This window comes from Pristis pectinata, chromosome 8 (genome assembly GCF_009764475.1).
Source record: "Pristis pectinata isolate sPriPec2 chromosome 8, sPriPec2.1.pri, whole genome shotgun sequence".
Lineage (NCBI taxonomy): Eukaryota > Metazoa > Chordata > Chondrichthyes > Rhinopristiformes > Pristidae > Pristis > Pristis pectinata.
This window is the reverse complement of record NC_067412.1, coordinates 85198322-85219120: the sequence shown is the minus strand read 5'-3', so window position 1 is coordinate 85219120 and position 20799 is coordinate 85198322. Positions and strand designations below refer to the sequence as shown.

General features: G+C 40.3%; 1 protein-coding gene across 5 annotated transcripts in view; it reads left to right on the top strand.

Moving 5' to 3' along the window:
* LOC127573618 (serine/threonine-protein kinase PAK 3) overlaps positions 1-20799 on the top strand; it is a 186836-nt gene that overhangs the window by 14049 nt on the left and 151988 nt on the right. The window contains exon 1 of one of the 5 annotated variants that reach the window (XM_052022000.1): positions 11953-12248. The exons of 3 other annotated variants lie outside the window; for them this stretch is intronic. The gene's annotated coding sequence lies outside the window, so the exon portion shown is untranslated. Of the gene's footprint in view, positions 1-11952; positions 12249-20799 lie in introns of those variants that run through there. One more of the 5 variants, XM_052022001.1, reaches the window with a different exon arrangement.

Sequence of the window (20799 nt, the reverse complement as noted above, 5' to 3'; positions counted from 1 at the left end):
AAATGCTTTGTTAGCAAAGGATAAAAGTTCATCAGAAGGATGGATAGAAGGTGATTTACATTCTCGTGTAGATATCCTAAATAAGCTCACTGACCATTAGGTTACTTTATAGAACTCCAACCCTGTAACTTCTCTTTTCTTGCTTACATTGAGTATGTGGATCTCTGTGTTCAGAAATTTCTTCTACTTGTCTGTCTAGCTCTGATTTGATTGGTATCCATCTTTTTCCTACTGAGGAGAGCTGAGGCTTTGTATTGGAATTAATATCCTTTGTATGCTAAGGCAAGATCTTCATGTTGTCCCATGCAGTCGTTGACAGTTACTGATGGGAATACGAAGCAACCATTTCTCAGATTCAAACATTTAACATTATTACTATTTGGCTGGAATGATCCATGCTAGTTAGGTCTTTGAGGTTGTTTTCTTTGTAGGGAAGAAATTCAGTAAAGCAGACAGTGTTTATATCACAGGTCTTCAGTATACTGAGATATAGGAACCCCTCAGTGCTCCAACATCCTGATTCTCTGGAAGTATTTCAAACTGCTGCTGCTCTTGTGAGTAAGGAAGACCAAACCTCTGGCTACAGCTGGCTCTGCTGGGAGCATGTGACTTTGATCGGTTTCTTATTGCATGGTGTTTAAAAATGCTAAAAGGTCAATTTGAGGGAGAAGTTAATTAATGTGAAGTGACTTTGCAGTGCTGTTTTACTTTGAAGCCTAGGAAATTAGCATTCATGAACATGGCATTTCAGCTATTAGAATTTGATTTTATTTTTAAGTAAAAGTGTGACACAGTCAGTAGCGTTGAGTCCAGACATTTGTCTGCATGGTGTTTGCACGTTCTCCCTGTGACCAACTGAGTATTTCCCGGTGTTCCGGTTTCATCCCACAGCCCAAAGACGTGTGGGTCGGTAGGTTACTCAGCCACTATAAATTGCCCCTGGTATGTAGGTGAGTGGTAGCATGTGGCAGGAGTTGATGGGAATGTGGGAGAATGGATTACAGGAAAAATTAGTGAAGGAATGGGTTTGTTCTGGGGGTGGTACAGACTCAATGAGCTGAATGGCCTCCTATCTCATAGAGAAATATATATAAAAAAAGTATTTATTTACATAATTCAGATTTTGGTAACTACTAATGTAAAAACAGCAACAGAATCCCATCAGGGCTGTGGTTGGAGGTGGTGGGGAAGGATGTGGAGGGTAACAGAAAACAAAAGCTTTTGAAAAAATTAAGATGGTGTAACATTAATTTAAATCTTCTGCATACAGGATTTTGTTTTATCCTCTTACTTTGTCTTTCCCCCTTGAAGTCCCTCTGTTTGTCCCATCCCTGGCTGAGAGAGTTCCAAGACTCTACCGGGAGGAGTATATAATTGGCTTCACAATTACACAGATCTCAGGACAAGCCTGCGAACTTTCTCTGTCATTTTTATGTCTCCCTGTGTCAAATATGTCCCTTTATAGAAACCTCAGATCCCCTGCTGATGCTGTTGTAATATCAGCATGTAGGAGGTGTGATTAGCTAGTCCTTTGATATTTATTCCATTTCTCTCTCTTTTTTCTCACATTTGCATATGGTTGAAATGTCTGGCCGCTACTTAAACTGACATCGAGAAAGTGCTGGATGATGAAATATAAATATGAAATTTAATTCTACAACTTTGAACTTCTGTAAAGTACAGTAATACCATTTGACTTTTCACTTTTATCAATATTGTACATTGGGTAAGACAAAAATGTACACGTTTCCTACAATGAATTAATGTATAAGTTGTTTTCTCAGAATCCAGAATGATTCCTTGCACCATTCAAGCGAAGTACATATAGAATTATGGTATGCATGTAATAATTAGGAAATATTTCACTGGTATTTTTGCAGAGATGGATGATGAATAGATTGACAGCCATTAAAGGGACATGTGCAGCTATAATGAGACTTAGTAAGGTTAATAACACCCGAGTTTAACCCCCTAGTGAAGTAATGGGCCCCAGATCACAGGAAGAATTCTGAGATTAGGTTACAGGAAGGATTCTAATTTTAGAGAATTTTAATGGAGATTCAATGCTAAATTGGCTGGTTTAAGAAAATATAAATACAAATAAAGAACTGGAATTTCTTTGTGGATTGCATTGGTGCAATGAAAATGTTTAAAATTGTGATGGGGCATGATGGGTAGATGCTAAATACTGAACGGTCTGGAATACAAGTTAATTTAAACAACTTCATGATGGATTAGGAGGAACTTCATTAGACGAAGAATTGTAAGGCTGCGTATGTCACTTGCTCAGTCAGTCACTGAGGCAGAAACAAATTGCATTCAAGGTTGGTTGGATGAAGGAAAAAAGGCTATTGCATATTTACTCAAATTAAAGATAAAAGTTGGAACAGTTAGGCCATCTGTCATATTCGGGTTATAATTTTATGTCCATTCTATAAGATTCTGTCGCTGAAGTTTGAAACTTCTGATATTCAGTGACATGCTCAAAGAGCTGAACCTAAGTTCACTTCATGAAACACAAGACTGTTGTTAGTTGTTTAATATAGAATCCTGACAGCTCATTTGCTAAGGATCATGCTGGCATGAGCCATGCAAAACAGTGTGCTAAGTTTATGCTGAATTATTTGGTTCCATCTGGATCTATAATTGATCTCCATCTTTGACTGGAGAGGGAGGAAGAAGAGACTAAAATTACATTTCCTGTCAAAACCCTCACCCCTGCCTTCACCACCAGCAATGCGGCAAATCAGACCAGTTGCCCAGGTTTGTGACCCCTCCCTCCACCACCCATCAATCTGCCCTCCAAGTCCAGCTGACCAGCCCACGGACACCCCATTGCAATCCATGATTTGATTAAGTCCATGATCACCCTCAACTCTACAATCACTGCCCTCGACTACCTCCACCGCCCTCCCTGGCCTGACTAGTTCTAGTGCAGGCTTCTCTCCTTAACCTTGGGTGAGGCCATTTCAGCAGTGGGCAGGATAGGACCTTATCCGTTATTGAATATTCCAACAGCTAGCCTAAATTCATTGACTCACCTCATGGCATCTGTTAATTTGCCTTCCTGGGCCGGTTCTTGGTATTATTCCGGTAATCTTCCTTTTGAGCTGAGTTATCCGGTTTTAAACTGTGCACTGGACTATCAAAATTTAATTAAATAAAGTAATTCTACATTAGATGAAACAGCATGGGTCCATCAGCATTGAAGCCCCAAGGACAGTATGTGGGGCAGTTATGGACATTGTTTGCACATAGAAAAACATTTATTTTCTTCAAGATGACATGAAACATCAGCTGGGAAACTACTCTGTCTGTTTTCTGAGATTAATTTCAGTGCTCACCTTTGCTGTCTGTTACTCATCTCAATATCAGAGTTTAATCAATATAAATATGAACCCAGTTCTTGAAAGCAACCTTGGCACTGTTAGAAAAACATTGAGGCACAGCTTTCCAAAACTCTTTATCAGTGGATATCATTTATTCCAACTTGGCATCTTTTGCATCTTCTGCCCACCTTCCTTTCCTGAAACATAACTTTAAGAGGAACAAGCAATCTTCAAACATGAATTGAAAATTCAGACCTTTAGATCCCATCATCATGCTTGGTGGGTGCAGGGACTGGGCATCCGAGAAGGGAAGGATTGGTGGTGAGTTTGCAAACTTGGATGTGATCTTTGTGATATGATTTGACCAGTGAAGTGAAATATCTAATTAATAGAACAATATTAATTTAATAGATTTAAAAAATGCATTTATTTTTTGTTTTTGTTTATTATAAACTACCTGTTATTTCTGTCCTTTATGTACTTTTAGTCCAACTGAGAAAGGAGGAATTCACTCTGAACCTGGCTCTGTCAGTACTGTATGTCACTCGATTCAGTGCATGGGCTATGATGTTTCTTATTCTCTCTCTACCTAGAGAAGAGGTGCATGAGAGAATCTAGCCTTCTTTATTTTGTGTACTCTCATATCCTTATAAACTTGTTAGAATTCGTGGAACAAGCTACCACATTGAATGTACTCTGAGTAAAGGTTATGTGTAGACAGCAGGGTTTGCAATAGCAATGTCCCCTGGAGCTGATTGATAAACTTGCACACACTCCTACTCTTTTGAACTCTTCGAGCTGAACTGCATTGTATCCTAGTTATGCACATCTAGATCGAAGCACCAAATGATTTGTAATAAATTTATTTGTTCCTTTAGCACTCATGTTTGAGCAAGTCCCATAAGTGTTGTGCAGAATTTTGGGTGTCAGATACTGTGCCTCAGAACAGTCTAGGGGAACAGGACAGATAAAGGTAAGTATTTTATGGACAGCTGCTTAGACCCTTAATTCTGAGCCTGGGGTAGGATGTTTGAGATGCTAGGTATTTACGATGTTGAGGAGAAACAATTTCCAGAAATTGGCTTTCACCTTTTCTGGTGCACTGACTGGATGCTAGGTTTTGCGTAATGCCAAATTGGTGGTGTCATCCAAAAAATTGTGAAATGGGTATATCTTCATTTTAGGAAATCATTATCAAGGTTTACTGCCTTTAAGAAGCATTACAACATGACTTGCACTTTGATAGACATCAGCTGCAGCAAGGCTCTGTCTTGTTCATGCTGTGCCCATCAGGACACTGGCTAGTTAAAGGGGTCGCTCCATGGCAGCCACATGTGCAGTGAAGGTGGACCCCCACCCCATGGAGTGGCTCTCTCAGACCTGGTACCATAGTCAAGCTGCATCACAGCACTGGGCCCCGATCAGGCTGCTCCAGAGCAACCATCAGAGCCACAGAGCTGCCTGTTTGAACTGAGAGAAAAGGGGAGGAGGGGGCAGAAGTTGGAAGTCATGCTCTATGTTGCAAGTGGCCACCAGATCAAGGTATCTGCTGCCTGAGCATATCATAGCATGGATGCTTCCATCTGTCCGGGGGTTGTTGACATTCAGATTTACAATCTATTAGAGGGAGGAGGCAGAATGTACAAAATATGCAAACAATATCTCAACAATGATATTTAACTTGTGCAGGGTTCCTATTCGTTGGCATGTTCTCCCCTTGTTGAACTGAGAGTTAATAATGGGTGGAAGGGCATATTTTGACGAGAATATTTGGATTTTGCAATAAGATAGGTAGGTTTGGGTGGGCATAAACTTGGCAAATGGGGCTTAATGTGGGACAGTATGATGTCATGCACTTTGGTAAGAGGAATGGAAAATGAAAAGACATCTAAATGGACAGAGTGCAAATGAGTCAAGGGCAGAGATCAAGGTGTCCTTGTGTGTGAAATGTAAAATGGTAGCATGCAGGTGCAGCAAGTAGTTAGGAAGGCAGATGGCACATTAGCCTTTATTGCAAGGGTTCTGGAGTGCTGATGAGGCTGCACCTAGACTACTGTGTACACTTTTGGTCCCCTTATTTATGAAAGCATGCCCTAGCATTGGAGGCAGTCCAGAAGAGATTCACTGGGCTAATTCCTGAGCCAAAAGGTTTGTTTCGTTATGAACAACTAAAAAAAAGTTAGATTTATATTCTTTGGAGTTCAGAATAATGAGGGGTGATCTTACTGAAACGTAAGATCCATGGGGGTATGACAGAATAGATATTGAGACATTTCTACTAGTGGGGGAGTGTTGTATGTGGGGATGTGGTTACAAGGTAAGGGGGCGGTCATTTGAAACTTGAGAAATTTCTTCTTGCAGGGGATGGTGAATCTCTGGAATTCTGTACACTAGAGGATTGTCGTGGCTAGTTCACTGGAGATAGTTAAAGAGGAGGTGGATACATTTTTGGAAGGAATTGAGGGTTTAATGAGGATTTGAAGCAGATCAACTGTCATTACATTGAATGGTGGGGCTAGGTGGCCCTATTCCTATTTTCCTGTGTGGTGTTGTGACCTTTTGATGTAGTTTTTGATGGGAAGTTATTATTGGTGTCATGCATGTTGATGACATCACATGTGCATGGAATATGATGAGGAATTGACATTGGTGTTAGGATGCATTGCAGTAAGAAGTGTCTGGTCCAACTTCTCAATTGTCAACAGAAAATGGTGGGCAAACTCTTCAATACATAGCTACTTTTCTGTTATATTTTATTAGAAAATGGCATAAGTGGTTCTAACTTCTAGGCAAATACAATTGGGGCTTGAATATTTTGATTTTAATAAAGAATGGAAGAGATAAACTGCAGGTGGAATTTGGGTGAGAAACAAAAGATATTCATGATAACATGAAAAGGAATGAAGGTTTTGTCAAAGAAATAATGAGGTAAAGCCTGAACTAGGCTATAGTTGTATTTAGTATCGATTTAAATTTTGCTGTGCTGCACAGGCTGAAAATTGATGGATGCTTTGAGTGAAGTTTCCTTTTCATAACTGAAAAGGAGGGAGTTGATGGAGACTGGGTACAGGGGAATGGAACAGATGAGATTACTGCAAGATCCGGCGTAGACTTTAATGGGCCAGATGGCCTCTGCTATGTTGTGAGAAAGTATGAAGACACCAAATTCTGGCAAACACAATAAAAACTGAAATAACACCCCAAACTGAACCAAAAATAAAAGCTGAAAAATTGATCCTTTATATATTCATCTGGTTTTCTGACCAATTTGTTTCATTCCATTTTCGTATTGTAATAGCTTCCTAATAAGTTTTAACTTAAAATTATTTTAAAAACATGTCTTAATGTATATGATCATTTTTAACTCCCATAACCATTTTGTTGTCTGTTTTGGACAGGAAGTGTTTGCTTCCTCTTCATGATCCGTCACCTTCAGCTCCTGCACTCCATCCAACCTTCCCCTCATTATCCTTCAGATCTTTGCTAGTCTCCTTCACATATCCAGAAAGAGTATTTGTAACAGTGTCTGATGTATGATTCTCCCCTCGCTGTTCTCCAGCTTGGATTCGATAGGAGTTGTTCATTTCACTTTCCAACTCCCAAATCACCTGTGGTTGATTGCACACCTATACATCTCAAAGCAGCCAGCTCAACTTTCAGAATGGCTTGTTTTTTTACTCTTAGATGATTAACTCCTCTATTCCTGTGCTTCCTCTAATAGTGCTCTTTTTGTGATTTTAAATGTTTCTCTATGTAGTCAACCTGGCCAGTCTCCTTGCTAAATTTAAATGGGTAATTGTGTGTGGCGTGAGTACAGTGTTGTTTAATGTTGAAGTGTTCAAGACCTCTGGAAATGAAAGAAGATTAGATGGGGGGTGAAGTTGAAGGATTGATGGGTGATATTGGCTTCTTTTAAATGGTGAGAAGATTGATAGCTGTGATCAATACCAGCCAACGTACAGAAAAGGAATATAGCTGAGAGAGTTTAAACAAAATCCATTGAATGTGAAACAAAAATGGAATATGCTGGAACACCCAACACTCTAGGAAAGTGTTTCAGATCAATGACTTTGTCAGAATGTATCTCACATCTGTTTCAATCTCTTGCAGTGTTAGTTTTCTTCAGTCTCTGCATTTTCTGGTATTTGTAGAATGAGGTTGAAAAGTTCAATTTTGTGTGATTTTATTTTCTCTCTTAAATTCCACGTGCAACTACCAAGACCCCTGGCAGTTTTACCTTCTGGTTTGTTGGCATGGTGCTGGGCTTTACAAGGTCAAGGTAACTGTAGTATTACTCAAAGGATTCTTGCATTGAAGTAAACAGCACAGAGGATATCATTAAAATATTTAAGAGTATGGGGAACATGAACATAAATTGGTATTGATGGGAATAGAACAAAAACAAATTTGCAAATCAAGGACTCAAAACTATGACGTGCTTTTGGCCTGCTAGCATTTCAGTTGAGATTTGCAAGAAAAGCTGGATAATTATCTAAGGGAGGTTAACAGTGCAGCTGTGAAGGTCCGAGCACACAGGAATATAATGCTGGTGCATTGCTGAAGATGTGAACTAGTTATCTGTGTAATGCAGCAGATCTGAATTGCAAGGCTCTTTTTGTACAGTTTTTTTTATACATTTTGTATAATCTTTGATTTTGCACAGTTTATTTTAGTACGTCATGAATCACTGTCCCCAGATGATTGTGGAGACTAGATCATTGGAGGTATTTAACGAGGAGGTATATAAGTTTTTGGAACATAATGGATTGGAGGGTTTTGGGGAACTGGTACAGGAAGAGGAGGTGAGGCCTGGAGCACATTAGCCATGATCATATTGGCAAGCTTGGGGGTACAGGTGGTGTAAACTTGCTCCAATTTCTTTTATGTTTCTGTAAGAAATTTTAGCATCAAATTTCATTGATTGGAGACCTCCTTCAGCAGACTGGGTAGAGTTAACAATGGAGCTAATTGTACACGATGTGTAGATCAACTGGACATGCGGGGCAGAGTCAACGTTCCATTGTGATTCTATGCTGGAAGTGGTACAGGCTGCTTGTTTATTCCTTTGGGTTAAAACTACTAATCAAGTTAATTGCAAGAAAAGAAAATATACAGAGAGGGAAAACTGCCCTGTTATAGAGTTGTACCACATAAAAATAGGTCCTTTTGGTCCACCAGGTCTATGCCAATCATCAAATATCTATCTATACTAATCCTATTTACCAGCACTTGCTCTATGGTCTACTATGTCTTGTTCTTTCTATCACAGACTCAAGGCAAGATCAGAAAATATCCTATTAAAAATCCTAATGCCTTTAAATTTAGCCACAGTTCGGATAAAAATATAGTATTGAGAAATATAACATAGATTTGGTGAAAGCCTGCTTCAATTACAAACAGCAACATTTCTAAACAAAAATCATTGAGTTTCTGCTGTGAGCGTCATCTTGATTCTTTTCAAATGATGTGTCATTTCTTCTGGAGCAGGTTAACATTGAGTTAGTGTGACTTGTGCAAAGTCTGTGGTTATCTTAAATAAGTCGTTCAGGCCAATCTGCAAAGTGTTTGCCAGTGCAGTCAAAATGAAGGAGGAAGTATAATATTAAACTCAGTCATAGTGGAGGTTTTTGGGGGGTGGGTTTGGAGAAGGAAAAAATAATTATTTTTAGGAAACAAAGTTACAATGGCAAGATTTTTAAGAAAATAAAGTCAGTCTAGAAGATTGATTCAATCATTAAAGCTGTGGCATTGGGAGTATGAGAATTGACTTCAGCACCCTAGGATATAGGTAGGAGATAACCTCTTAAGTTCAAGTTAGTGTTTGCTATCAAATTATTCCTGTCCAATATGTCTGGATCAGTTGATGATGAATTTAGCTGCCATGTTATCAAATATCAAACTGCTATGTGAGCTGAAATTTTTCCACCAATGGAAGTACAGCTGTGTGACACTGTTTGTCTATTAATTAAAAACCCAGACCCAGATTTCTGAACAGTCCATGAACACTACCTCATTATTCCTCTTTTGCGCTATTTATTTACTTGTAACTCAGTAATTTTTATGTCTTTTATGTCCTGCACTGTGTTGCTGCCACAAAACAACAAATTTCACAACATACGTTAGTGATAATGAACCTGATTCTGACCCCATCCCACATCTTAGGTCATTTAAAGTCTATGGGATGAGCACTCTGCACTTAGTCATAGAGTTACACAGCACAGAAACAGGCCCTTGGTAGAACAGGCCAATCTGGCAGAACTGGTGCTCACCCTCTAACTTTTCTTTTAGCTCTTTCCCCCTTTCTCCAAATCAAAGTTGTAGCCATGGGCCCAGTTATGCCCGCCTATTCATTGGTTATGTGGAGCAATCCATGTTCCAAACTTACACCGTCAGCTCTTTCTCTGCTACATTGACGACTGCATTGGTCCACTTCCTGCACCCATGTGGAACTTATCCATTTCATCACCTTCACTACCAATTTTCACCCCGTCCTCAAATTCACTTGGTCCATCTCAGACATCTTTCTCCCCTTTCTTGATCTCTCTGTCTCCATCAGGAGATGGATTATCCACTGACATCTTCAACAAAACCACTGACTCTCACAGTTACCTCAACTACACCTCTTCCCACCCTGTTGCTTGCAAGGACGCCATTCCCTTTTCTCAGGTTCTTGGTCTCCACCGCATCTGTTCTTGTGATGAGGCCTTCCACTCCAGGACATCCAAGACGTACTTTTTTTTCTAGAAAACAGGGTTCCTTTCTGCCCCCCCCCCCCCACTATGGATGGAGCCCTCACCCATTACTCCATTTCCTGTACGTCTTGCCTCACCCAATTTCTGCACCCCCCCCCCCCCCCCACCCCGGCATAACAGGGATAGAGTTCCCCTGATCCTCGCCTACCACCCCATCAGCCTACGCATCCAACATATTCTCCGCAACTTCCGCCATCTCCAACAGGATCCCACCACCAGGCACACATTCCCCTCCCCTCTTTTTCTGCAGGGATCATTTCTCTCCATGACACCCTTATCCGCTCGTCCCTCCCCACCAATTCCCCACTGCAGGCACTTTTCCCTGCAACCATGCTAAGTGTTACACCTGCCCCTACACCACCTCCCTCACCACCATCTAGGGCCCTAAACAGTCCTGACAGGCGAGAGTCCTTCGCATGCACATCCATTGGTATTATTTATCGCATTTGTTGCTCCTGGTGCGGCGGCCTCTACATTGGTGAAACCCAACGCAGATTGGGAGACTGCTTCGTCGAGCACCTTCGCCCCATCCACAATGCCAGCTGGGATCTCCCAGTGGCCAGCCATTTTAATTCCCCTTCCCATTCCCACGCCGACATGTCTGTCCACGGCCTCCTCTACTGCCGGGTTGAGGCTAGATGCAGGTTAGAGGAACAGCACCTCGTATTCTGCCTTGGTTGTCTCCAACTGATGGCATGAACATAGAATTCTTTAACTTCTGGTAACCACTCCCCTCTGTACTCCCTCCACCTCGCCCCTGCCCTTTTTCCCCTCCTGATCCAACTGGCCCCCATTACCCCATCACTCACACATTCCTCCCATTGATTTCCCCTCCCCACCTCCTTTCCTTTATTCCACGTTCCACTGTCCTCTCCTATCAGATTCCATCTTCTTCAGCCCTTTGTCACTTTCTCTTATCACCTTCCAGCTTCTACATCATTCCCTCTCTCCTCCCTTCCTCACCTGCCTATCACCCGGTCACCAGCCAGCTTTCACTCCACCCATTCCCCCCCACCTTTTTCTACTGGCTACCTCCCATCTATCTTTCCAGTCCAGATGAAGGGTGTCGACCTGAAACATCAACTCTCCATTTCCCTCCTTAGATGCTGCCTGACCCATTGAGTTCCTCCAGCTCCTTTCTATGTTGCTCCAGATTCCAGCACCTGTAGTCTCCTTGGGCTCACCATCTCTATGTAAACTTATCTAAACTAATCCCATTTATTGCCATTTGGTCTGTAGCCTACTATGTCTTGGCAATTCAAGTGCTCATGCAGATGCTTCTTGTATAATTGTAAGGCTACCTGCCTCCACCATCTTCTCTGGCAGTGCTTTCCCACTCTATGTGCTGCCACCTTCAGGGATCTTTGGACTTGTACACAAAGGTCCCTTTGTTCCTCAATACTCCCTTGAGCCCAACCCCTTTTTTGACCCTCCTCAAAATGCATCACCTCACACTTACCACACTTCCATCTGTCATTGGCTTTGCCCTATTTGCCAGCTGATTCATAGCATTTTGTAACTCAAGATTACCCTCCTCACTGTCAACAACACCAATTTTCATATTATTTGCAAACTAATTGATCATGCATCCTACATTCATACCCAGGTTGTTAATATATATAACAAACAACAAGGGTCCCAGGGCTGATCCCCACAGTACACAGCCAGTCATAGACTTCAGTAACAGAAACAATCTGTCCTATTACCAACCCAGTTTTGGATCCAATTTACCAACTTGCCTTAACGAGCCTTCCACATGGGACCTTGTCAAAGTCCATGTAAACCACATCAAATACACTGCTCTCATCAGTATTTAATTACCTCTTCAAAAAAAAAACTTTATTAGGTTAGTCAGGCAGGATCTCCCACCTGGCCCCATCATTCAATGTAATCTGCCTCAACTCCCTGTCTTTCCAGGTGTAGATTAATCCTCTCCTTCAGAACCTTTTTCAATAATTTCCCTCCCACTGATGTTAGACTAACTGGCCTATAATTGCCTGTGAAGGAATGTGTCACACACCTACCCTCTTCATCCAAAAGCCCTTCTTAGATTGGCTACTTGTTCAGCTACTTAAGTAACCAGAAGGTATTTGCATAACTGCGTTTAATTATCTGAATGATTTCAATGGCAAAGGTTGAATGAGAATGTGCAAGGACTGAATTCCAGGTGAGAGCTTTGAAACCCTCCCGGCTGTGTACTTTGATGCGTAGAAAAGATGTGAATTATTTTAAGTAGCCCTCCCATGGCTTTGCTTTGAACTACGACTCCATAGTCTTGTTCTAAATAGCTGAAACCAAATTCCCCATCTGACCCCAAAAAACATCTTGCTCTTTCAAAGGACTGGGGTCATTCCATTGCTGTGGTTCAACAGTCGACTCCCAGTAGTGACTCTAGTAAGGGTTGGGTCATGTAACTGTTATCTGATCAAATTTTGAGGCCCACTTTTGAAGCCTGTGCTGTTTCTTCATTTGTGTGTGCTACAGTATTGGAGCAACAATGTAAAACAAAATGTATTTCCCATTGCTGAACATCAGTGAAATGTTTAGTTTCTGTGCGTGAGTACAGTTTTATACATCTAGGGCCATGATTATTTTTCCATGCCTCAACTATTGTGCGGCTCACAAAAAAATTGTCCTAAGGAATTTTTAGCCCATGATCTTCTTTGTTCTCTCTGATCCATGAATGTTTGTCCTTGCCAATTAAAGTTGTATGTCATTTGATTAGGTTGAGATGGGTTTCATTCCCCCTGAGGTTGTAATCACGTCATGGGATTTTTCAGGGGCATTATCAGGTGACCTGGATCACTGGTGGGCCAGAGTCTGGTGGCTGTAGGCAACACAAGATTGCAATGAGGGTCAAGTACAGAACTTTAAAGGGTAGGTGGTTCCAAGTACTCTACTCCATTGCCTCGAGTCTCGTCAAACAGGTCTTCTTTAAGTCTCGCTGAAACAGGTTTTGTATTCATTGTGAAAGCATGCTTTTGTATTCATGCACGCAAACACAAATGAATGTTATGGAAGTAGCGTTCAATCACCTGGCATGTGATGTTGGATTCTATATGCATGTACCTGCATCCATGCACAGGTATGCTATCCTATCACAGGATTTGGAATCAACCTGAAAACTTCAGGGTGTGCAGTAAGTTGCTGATCAGATTTTAGCCAAAAATGTATAGTGTAGTTAAATGGTATGCGATGCTGTGAGACAAAATCCTTTTTGGCCTGTATAGTGTGAAATGGGCCAACTTAATGTGCAGTTTTCAAATAAATTATCAAATGTTCTTTGTATTCTGAACTGTGCAATGATGAGAACTGGGTGTGGTATCGTTCATGACTGTGATAAGTATCAATCTTGTATGTAAACATTCATGGTGGTGTTGCAAGTAATATTCCTGTCATCAGATTTAAGGTTTGATCTTTAATTCTGGGTAGAGTGGCAGGTGACTATTTCAATACTTTAATTAAAGCCTTTTACTGGGAGTGATATTTTTATTCCTCTTTCTTTTATCCCCAATATAATCTCAAAATTTAGTTGGCTTTTTAACATACTATCCAATGCATGTTGGATTAAAAATTGGCTCGGTGGTAAAATGCAAAATGTTAACACTTGACAGAAGTCTTGGTGACTGGGAAGGTTGTATGCAGTAGGTTTTGCAGGGCTCAACGTTAGGCCCTTTCTTGTGATGTAGATAAATGATTTGTACTTGAATGTAAGGGCTTCTATTAAGAATATATCAAAATTAATCGAGAGGAAGAAAGTTCTAGGCTATGGTAAGCTATCAATGGACTGATTAGGTGGGCACAAAATTGGCAAATGGAATTCAAACTGGAGATGTGAGCAATGCATTTCGGGGTGGCCAGGATACTGATAGATGGTAGAATCCAAAGAAGTGTAAAGAATCAGAGGCAGCTGAGAGTACATGTCCACAATTCCTTATAGGTAGATTGGGTGGTTAAGAAGGCACACCAGATACTTGATTTTATTTGCTGAGATACAGAAACAAGTGCAGGAGGGTGATACTAAAACTGTACAAAACATTAGTCAGACCAAGTTGGACCAATATGCAGAGTTCTGGTCATCATATTTCAGGGTAAGTATGGTTTCACAAGGGAGGGTGTAGAGATTTATGAAGAATTTGTATTAATGAGGAGAGACTGTCTGTGGTGGAGTTTTACTGTTTGGAAAAAAGAGGATTGAGGAGAGATTTAATTGAAGATATAAGACTATGGGAAGTGTAGAGGGAGGAAACAAAACAGACGCATATCCCTTAGCATACATGTCAGTAATCAGGGAGGGTATGGATTTAAGTTAATCAGTAGAAGTATTAGAGAGAGTTGAGAGAGAGAATCATCCCAGCAAGTGCTGGAGATCTGGAACTCAGAGCATGTTAAGGATGGCAGAGACAAAATTGCTCACCTGGCTTGAAAAGTGTTTGGATAAGCACTTGGAGGCTGTGGGCCAAGAGCCAGGAAGTGGTAGCCAACTAAAGTCCATTTTTGGCTGGAATGGACGTAATGAGTTGAATTTGCTGTAACTATCTGTGTGTGAGTATTTTTGTGTGTGTATGAACTCAATCTGCTTATGAGGCTGTATTCTCATACTAATCGCCATAAACCCTCCTTTCCATCCTGCAAGTTGCTTTCTTGTCTTCTGAGGATGGCATACCTGCACTGATACCCTCTAGTGAGCTTGGAAGAAATGGGACAAAGGTAAACCAGGTGGAATAAAGCTATAGCAGCTGTCACAGTACTTCAGAAATGTATATATCATGTTCAACCAGCTGCTCTATCAAATTTCAGTGCTGAGAAGTTATGTAAATATAATGAAAGCAATTATTTTCATGAGCCTGAGATTCAGACAAAGCTATTGCATGAAGTGAGAAGTTTAAGCATTCAGTATGTACTTATTATTGGGAAAAATGTTCTTGCCTTTATTGTCTTTTTAAGAGATTTATCTGCCTACTTGCTGTGTCTCGTTCCCCTTTTCTTGCCCAATGCTTTCAAACTCTGGTCTGATCCAATCCATGAGTTGATGGTTTTGAGTGAAATGTTGTCCACAGACAGAGTTGTGAAGGAGAGGACAGTCCCTGTTCTGTTGATAAATTGCTGCAGCAGGAAACTGCTTTCACTGCAGAATGGATTTCACACAAGTTTCTGCAACTTCCATTTCATTGTCATTATTCTTGTGTTCTTCTGCTTATAAACAAACCAGCCTGGCAGGTGGCCATTTCTGCCGTCTTATCACCCTTGTGATTAGATTATGAAGTTCAGATATAAAACCTGATGAGAGTGCACTCGTATGAAATTTTGCTGATATGTGGACAATTGTATTGTCCACATTTTCCTGACTTTGTTTTAGCTTCTCATGTTGTTCTTCAGTTACTTTTGCTGTGTAGCCAGTGGAATTGGCCAGTTGGAAGGTGGTGAGGGCCTTATTGTGGACACTTCTATTCGCTGGCACTAGATGGTCATAAAATAGCCATTTCTTCTCTTGCCAGCAAGAATTGAAGATGAAAGAGGCACTTTGGCATTTGATTGTATGCACAATTTCTTGATAATGTGCAGTTAAACTGACATGAATTGATACCAGATCTGGCACTAGAAATTCGTTCATTTGGACAACTCTTGTGGGAAAGAACCCACATTGTGCTGTTTAATATCGGACTTGGGGTAGAGCAGCTTGTGAATAATAATCAGCATTAGGAAAAGTAAATGCTAAAATGGCACATCTGCAATCCCCTGAATGGGACTTTCCCCATTTTCCAACTCTTTTCAGTGTAACAAATAGTGAAGGTTCTTGGCTTTTAAAGGCGCACTCCCCATTGCAGCCTTGCAGGAGTAATGGATGCCATGGAGGTAGCAGGGGAAAAGAGACAGCACCCCATTCATTCTAAGGAACATGCTAATCCTAGTCAATAAGGTACACGTGAGGCAGAAGATCCTTTGCATGCTTACGAGAGCTGCCAGACCTAAAGAAAATGGTTATGTTGGTTTACTTTAGGAGTGAGAATCCTCACACGAGAGTAACGCAGAATGAATTTTAACAATCTCAGAAGGACTGTCAAGGTGAACCACACACCACTGTTTATGCCTGCAGAGTGGAGGTCCTCAGTGAAATTTATTTTGTGCAAGGTCTAACTTCTTTAAGTGAGGTTCCATCAACTGGGGAAAATAAATATGGTGACAAGCCATTTAAGTATTCAGAGTCGGGATTCATTTTGTTACTTATGAGTCCGACATTGTGCCAATAAGATCATGTTGTCCCAGGATTGCCAATGATGGGTGTGTCCAGGATAGTGGCCCAATTTCCCCTCCAGTGCTCTAAAAGGAGTGTTGTACTGATGTAGATGTTGATTCAGAAGGTAGAACAGAACAATACAAGAACAGGCCCTTCAGCCCACGATGGCAATTTAAACTGCACATCTGCCTGCATATGGTCCATATATCTCAATTCCCTGCCTGTTCATTTGTCTGTCTAAATACCTCTTAAATGTTGCTATCATATCTGCTTCCATCACTTAAAACATGCCATGTAAATCTCCTTTTGGCTGCAAGGGTGACTTATGACAGAAGTGACCAGTTGAATTTCTCAAGTGGCACTAAACAGTCTGGAGATGTTCATTGTCGTGCTGTGATTTGTGGTTGGTTAACTGATTGTCAATTGCATAATGTGTGTGGGGTGGGGTGACGGAACAGCACATCTTTTCATCTCTTTCCACCTCTGTGCTGAAGATAAAGGGTTATCGCATCACCAAATTTGCATAGCTCTAAAACCTTCCCAGCACCCATCTTCTCCCCCTCTCCCTGATCCTTAAAATGTTAATTGTAAATTTTGTTTAATGCTGATACTTTTGGGTATTTGCTATGTTCATGATCGCTACATGTGTAGAATTTACTTGTTCTCTTATCCCCTGACACTGGTCTTTTGGAGTTGGTGGGACCCCAAGGTGGACTTCCCAGTTTTATCAGTGCTGGATGTCAGAAAAGGCTGGAATGGGGAGAGGCATTAGTACAAACTGCCTCCTAAACCCAATGTGAAAACTGATGAATATCTGGACTTGGTTTCTCTCAATCACTACAGGGGTTTTTTTTTACCGATCTTGTGCACTGAACTGAAGTTTTAACTTGTTAATACAATGCTGTTTTTAAGGGTAAAACTTCTGTTTTTAATGTCTTTCGGTACGAACCTTGCTCTCAGAAAATTCACTCAAGCTTAAGCTTTTACTATTAACTGGAATACAAAGCAATGTCGAAGTCTCTCTTAATGCCATTGTAAGCAGTATTTACTTGAAGGTACTTCAACACTCGTGATTCTCCACAGTAACAGTAGTAAGTGAGCATTTGTTGTCTTCGTAGCATGTTAGTATGTGTTGAATTTATTCCCTGATTCCTGCTCCACAACTCCCATCCTCCCCTCCCCTCTGTTATTTCTAGGTTGTGGGACTGTATTTAATGTGGCCTTTTAAGTTTCCATGATGAGGTTATGGAAGCAGGTGAAAGTGTGTCTATTGGCAACATGTATCCATCAAGTATCTATTGAGATGTTAATGCCAGACCTTCCCAGGCACCATCTGCTGTCCCAGTAGTTCAGGTCTCAATTGCTCACGATGGGTCCATTGTATTGTGTTGGCTTAGGCACGCACTAAGTAAGTAAGGTCTGCTGTGTGCTGCACTCAACTTTAATTGTCTGCATGTGTTCACATAATTGGTGACTTTAATAACTTGGCTGCCATTTGTGAAATGAGATGGAAAATAAAAAAAAATTCCTTTCATTTGTAAAGGGGATCTTAAAGACCAATTGTGTGACAATTTGTTTATTTGATGTCAAGGAGTAAACTTTTAACATTCCAATTGCTTTACAAGATGTTTTTCCTTTGGCGTGGAGACAAGAAAATGAGCATGATATATAATGTTTTCAGGCTTCATTTAAAAAAAACTGGTGAGGCTTTTTTAATCTGTGTGTGCAATGTGTGAAACATATCCTTGCTCATCAAAATGCTGCAGATTTAATGGGAGCTATTTTTCATCCTAAGCAAACCCAGTTTGCTCAATATTTGTTTCTAAAAGGGAAAATCTACACCCAAGCGTCTGATTTTGTTTTCACAGGAAGCATGATCTCAAAATATGTTTCCAAAAACACACATGCTAGCAATTTCCCAGAGATTCTTCCATTTTTTTTTCCCCACTGTGCCTGCAAAGGAATATCAACAAAAATCTTGTTTCTATGGCATACCTGGGTTCCCAGTGATCTTTTGAGATTTACTGGTGTTGGTACCTCCTACAAGAAAATCTGGATTGCTGTTACTGTAAGTGGGCTAAGTTGCAGAATGCCATTCCCAAATCACCAGTGAAAATGCTAGATTTTCATTTAATTTGCTTGATTTTAGTTACAGTAAACCAGTTCCCCTCCCATTAAACTAGAAAACAGGTCACTACCTTGCCACATTGCCTGAGTAATGCCGTAACTGTTCTCATTTTTCCAAGGGAATTGTTACGTGAGGTTGTTAAATGGAAAGCTTCCTTTAGTTGCTGCTGATCATTTAAAATATTCAGATACCAGAGAACCTTTTGAGGGGGACGAAGTATTTTCGATCAGTTGCAATGATGAATTTTTAGCATAGAGTTTTTACTTGTGCAATGATCTAGGATGAATATTTAATTTCTCAGTGTATCATAAAACCAACTGGAATAAAAAGCAAAGTAATACTAAGCAGATCAGGTAGAATCCACGAAGACTGAAGCTGAGTTAATGTCTCAGAATATTCTTAATGACTTGACCAGTCAAAATTACAACATGATTCACTATTGCCCAGGAGGAGCTGGTTTATGGGATATCAGACTGAAACAGGCAAGTCCTATCACTTGTATCATCTGAGAAGTGACAGTGCAGTCTGTGTCCAAAGTGACTGAGGGTGTCTTCCTGGAGAGACTTGAACCTGTATCCATTTTAAAATAAAATGTTCCCTTAAACAGACTATGTGACAAATTTAACAACATATTCATATGAAACTCCATGTTAGAAAATTAATATATATCAGGAAGTCATTTTATTTGCATTAAACCACATTTTAAAGCCTGATTTAAGCTCTTTTCACACACACCCCTTTCCTGTTTCTGCACCTGCGAGTGTATACATGACTGGCATATCTGGCATTGCCAATAATTCCAGAAATTAGATCAAGGGTGGGGGAATGGATGTGGTTTGATTTAGGAACTGAATTCTGAATGATTTTAATCAACTTTATGTTATTTTGGGAGAGTTACAGAAGAAAATGGCCTTAGTGGTGATGAGAGGATGCTCCATTTTTTTTCAATTTGTTGTCCCTCAAAAGTGAAGTAGAATTATACCATCAAACACCAGGCAATGGTCTTTACTCAAGAAAATTGCTTACCAGCACACCATCTAAAGTCAATTGACCCTTCCCATTCTAGTTGGATTACTTTGGCTGCCCCTGTATTGATTCAATTGAAGAAAACGACAGCTGGAGCTCAGTGATTGTTTGAAAAGCATGGGGCTGTCCTGAAGAACACAGCTTATTGGTTATTGCATCCTTGCCAGTTTGTAACCAGTATGCAGTCTGATATGATCAGTGCTGATATCGGATAAGGAAACGCAAAGTATGGCCATTGGGAATTTTCATCTTTGAGCTTTAGGCAAGTATCTTGTTTATTCAGATGGCTTGATCAGTTGCAGCTTTTGGCATCATAGAAACTGTTTGCATTTCTTCCACCTCTCCAGTCACATGTATCTTTAAAGTGATGTACTTAGAAAAGAGAAGCTTAATGCGTTATGTCAACCTGCTGAAGTGACTCTAGAGCTTTCCACTTTGAGTGCATACCCCAGGTAAATGTTGTTGTAGGGAATGATGGATATTAACTTCAAATCACGGGAGGTTTACTGTTATTTGTTACACCATTAATCTGGTCTTTGTATGGGTTTTAATGTAAAGAATGATGGTGTTACAGCTGATTTTTGACCATATATGATCAGATCCCTTTATACAACATTTGTGCTCATTGCTTTCTGTCTGAATCGTGCATCACTTGAAACATTTTGTTTGGCAGAGTTGTAGGCAAGAAGTTAGTAGCTCATTTATTTCTATTCCGTGAAAATGAGATGTCTGTTTTTACTCAAGCAATGATTTCTTAAGGACAAGACTGAACAAACTAAAATTGAAATTTAGAAAATTATTGAAGTCTGTGCACAGGCTGACACACAACAATGTGACAGAAAATGCTGGAAACACTCAGCTGGTCAGATGGCATCTGTTTAAAGAAGAAGAGTTAATGTTTCATCAGAATTGAGAAGTTCCTTTTAAGTAGCAGAGAGACTGGGGAATAAGATTTTCTTGTCTTATTTCATATTTCTATTATCTGCAGTGTTTTTTTTTGTTATTTACAGTGTGCAATATGGTAGAGAAATGAAATAGCTTTGCTTCATTATAAAGTAGTACTGGTCACCTGAGCTAATATCCAGGTGGGTGGCTGTCACATCAAATGTTCTAATAGTGCTTCTCTGAAATGTCTTGAGACCTTTGTCTATGCTTGTGATGCTATTTAAATAAAAGTTAGTTGTTCTTGTATGTGGGTGAGAGATGGAGACATTTGGAAACTAGGATCTTATCTAATCCTAGTTTGTATTTCAGTAATGTGAATCTAAATATTATGTTCATTTCTCTCTTTCCCATTCATCTATGGAACTGTTAAAACAGCAGAGA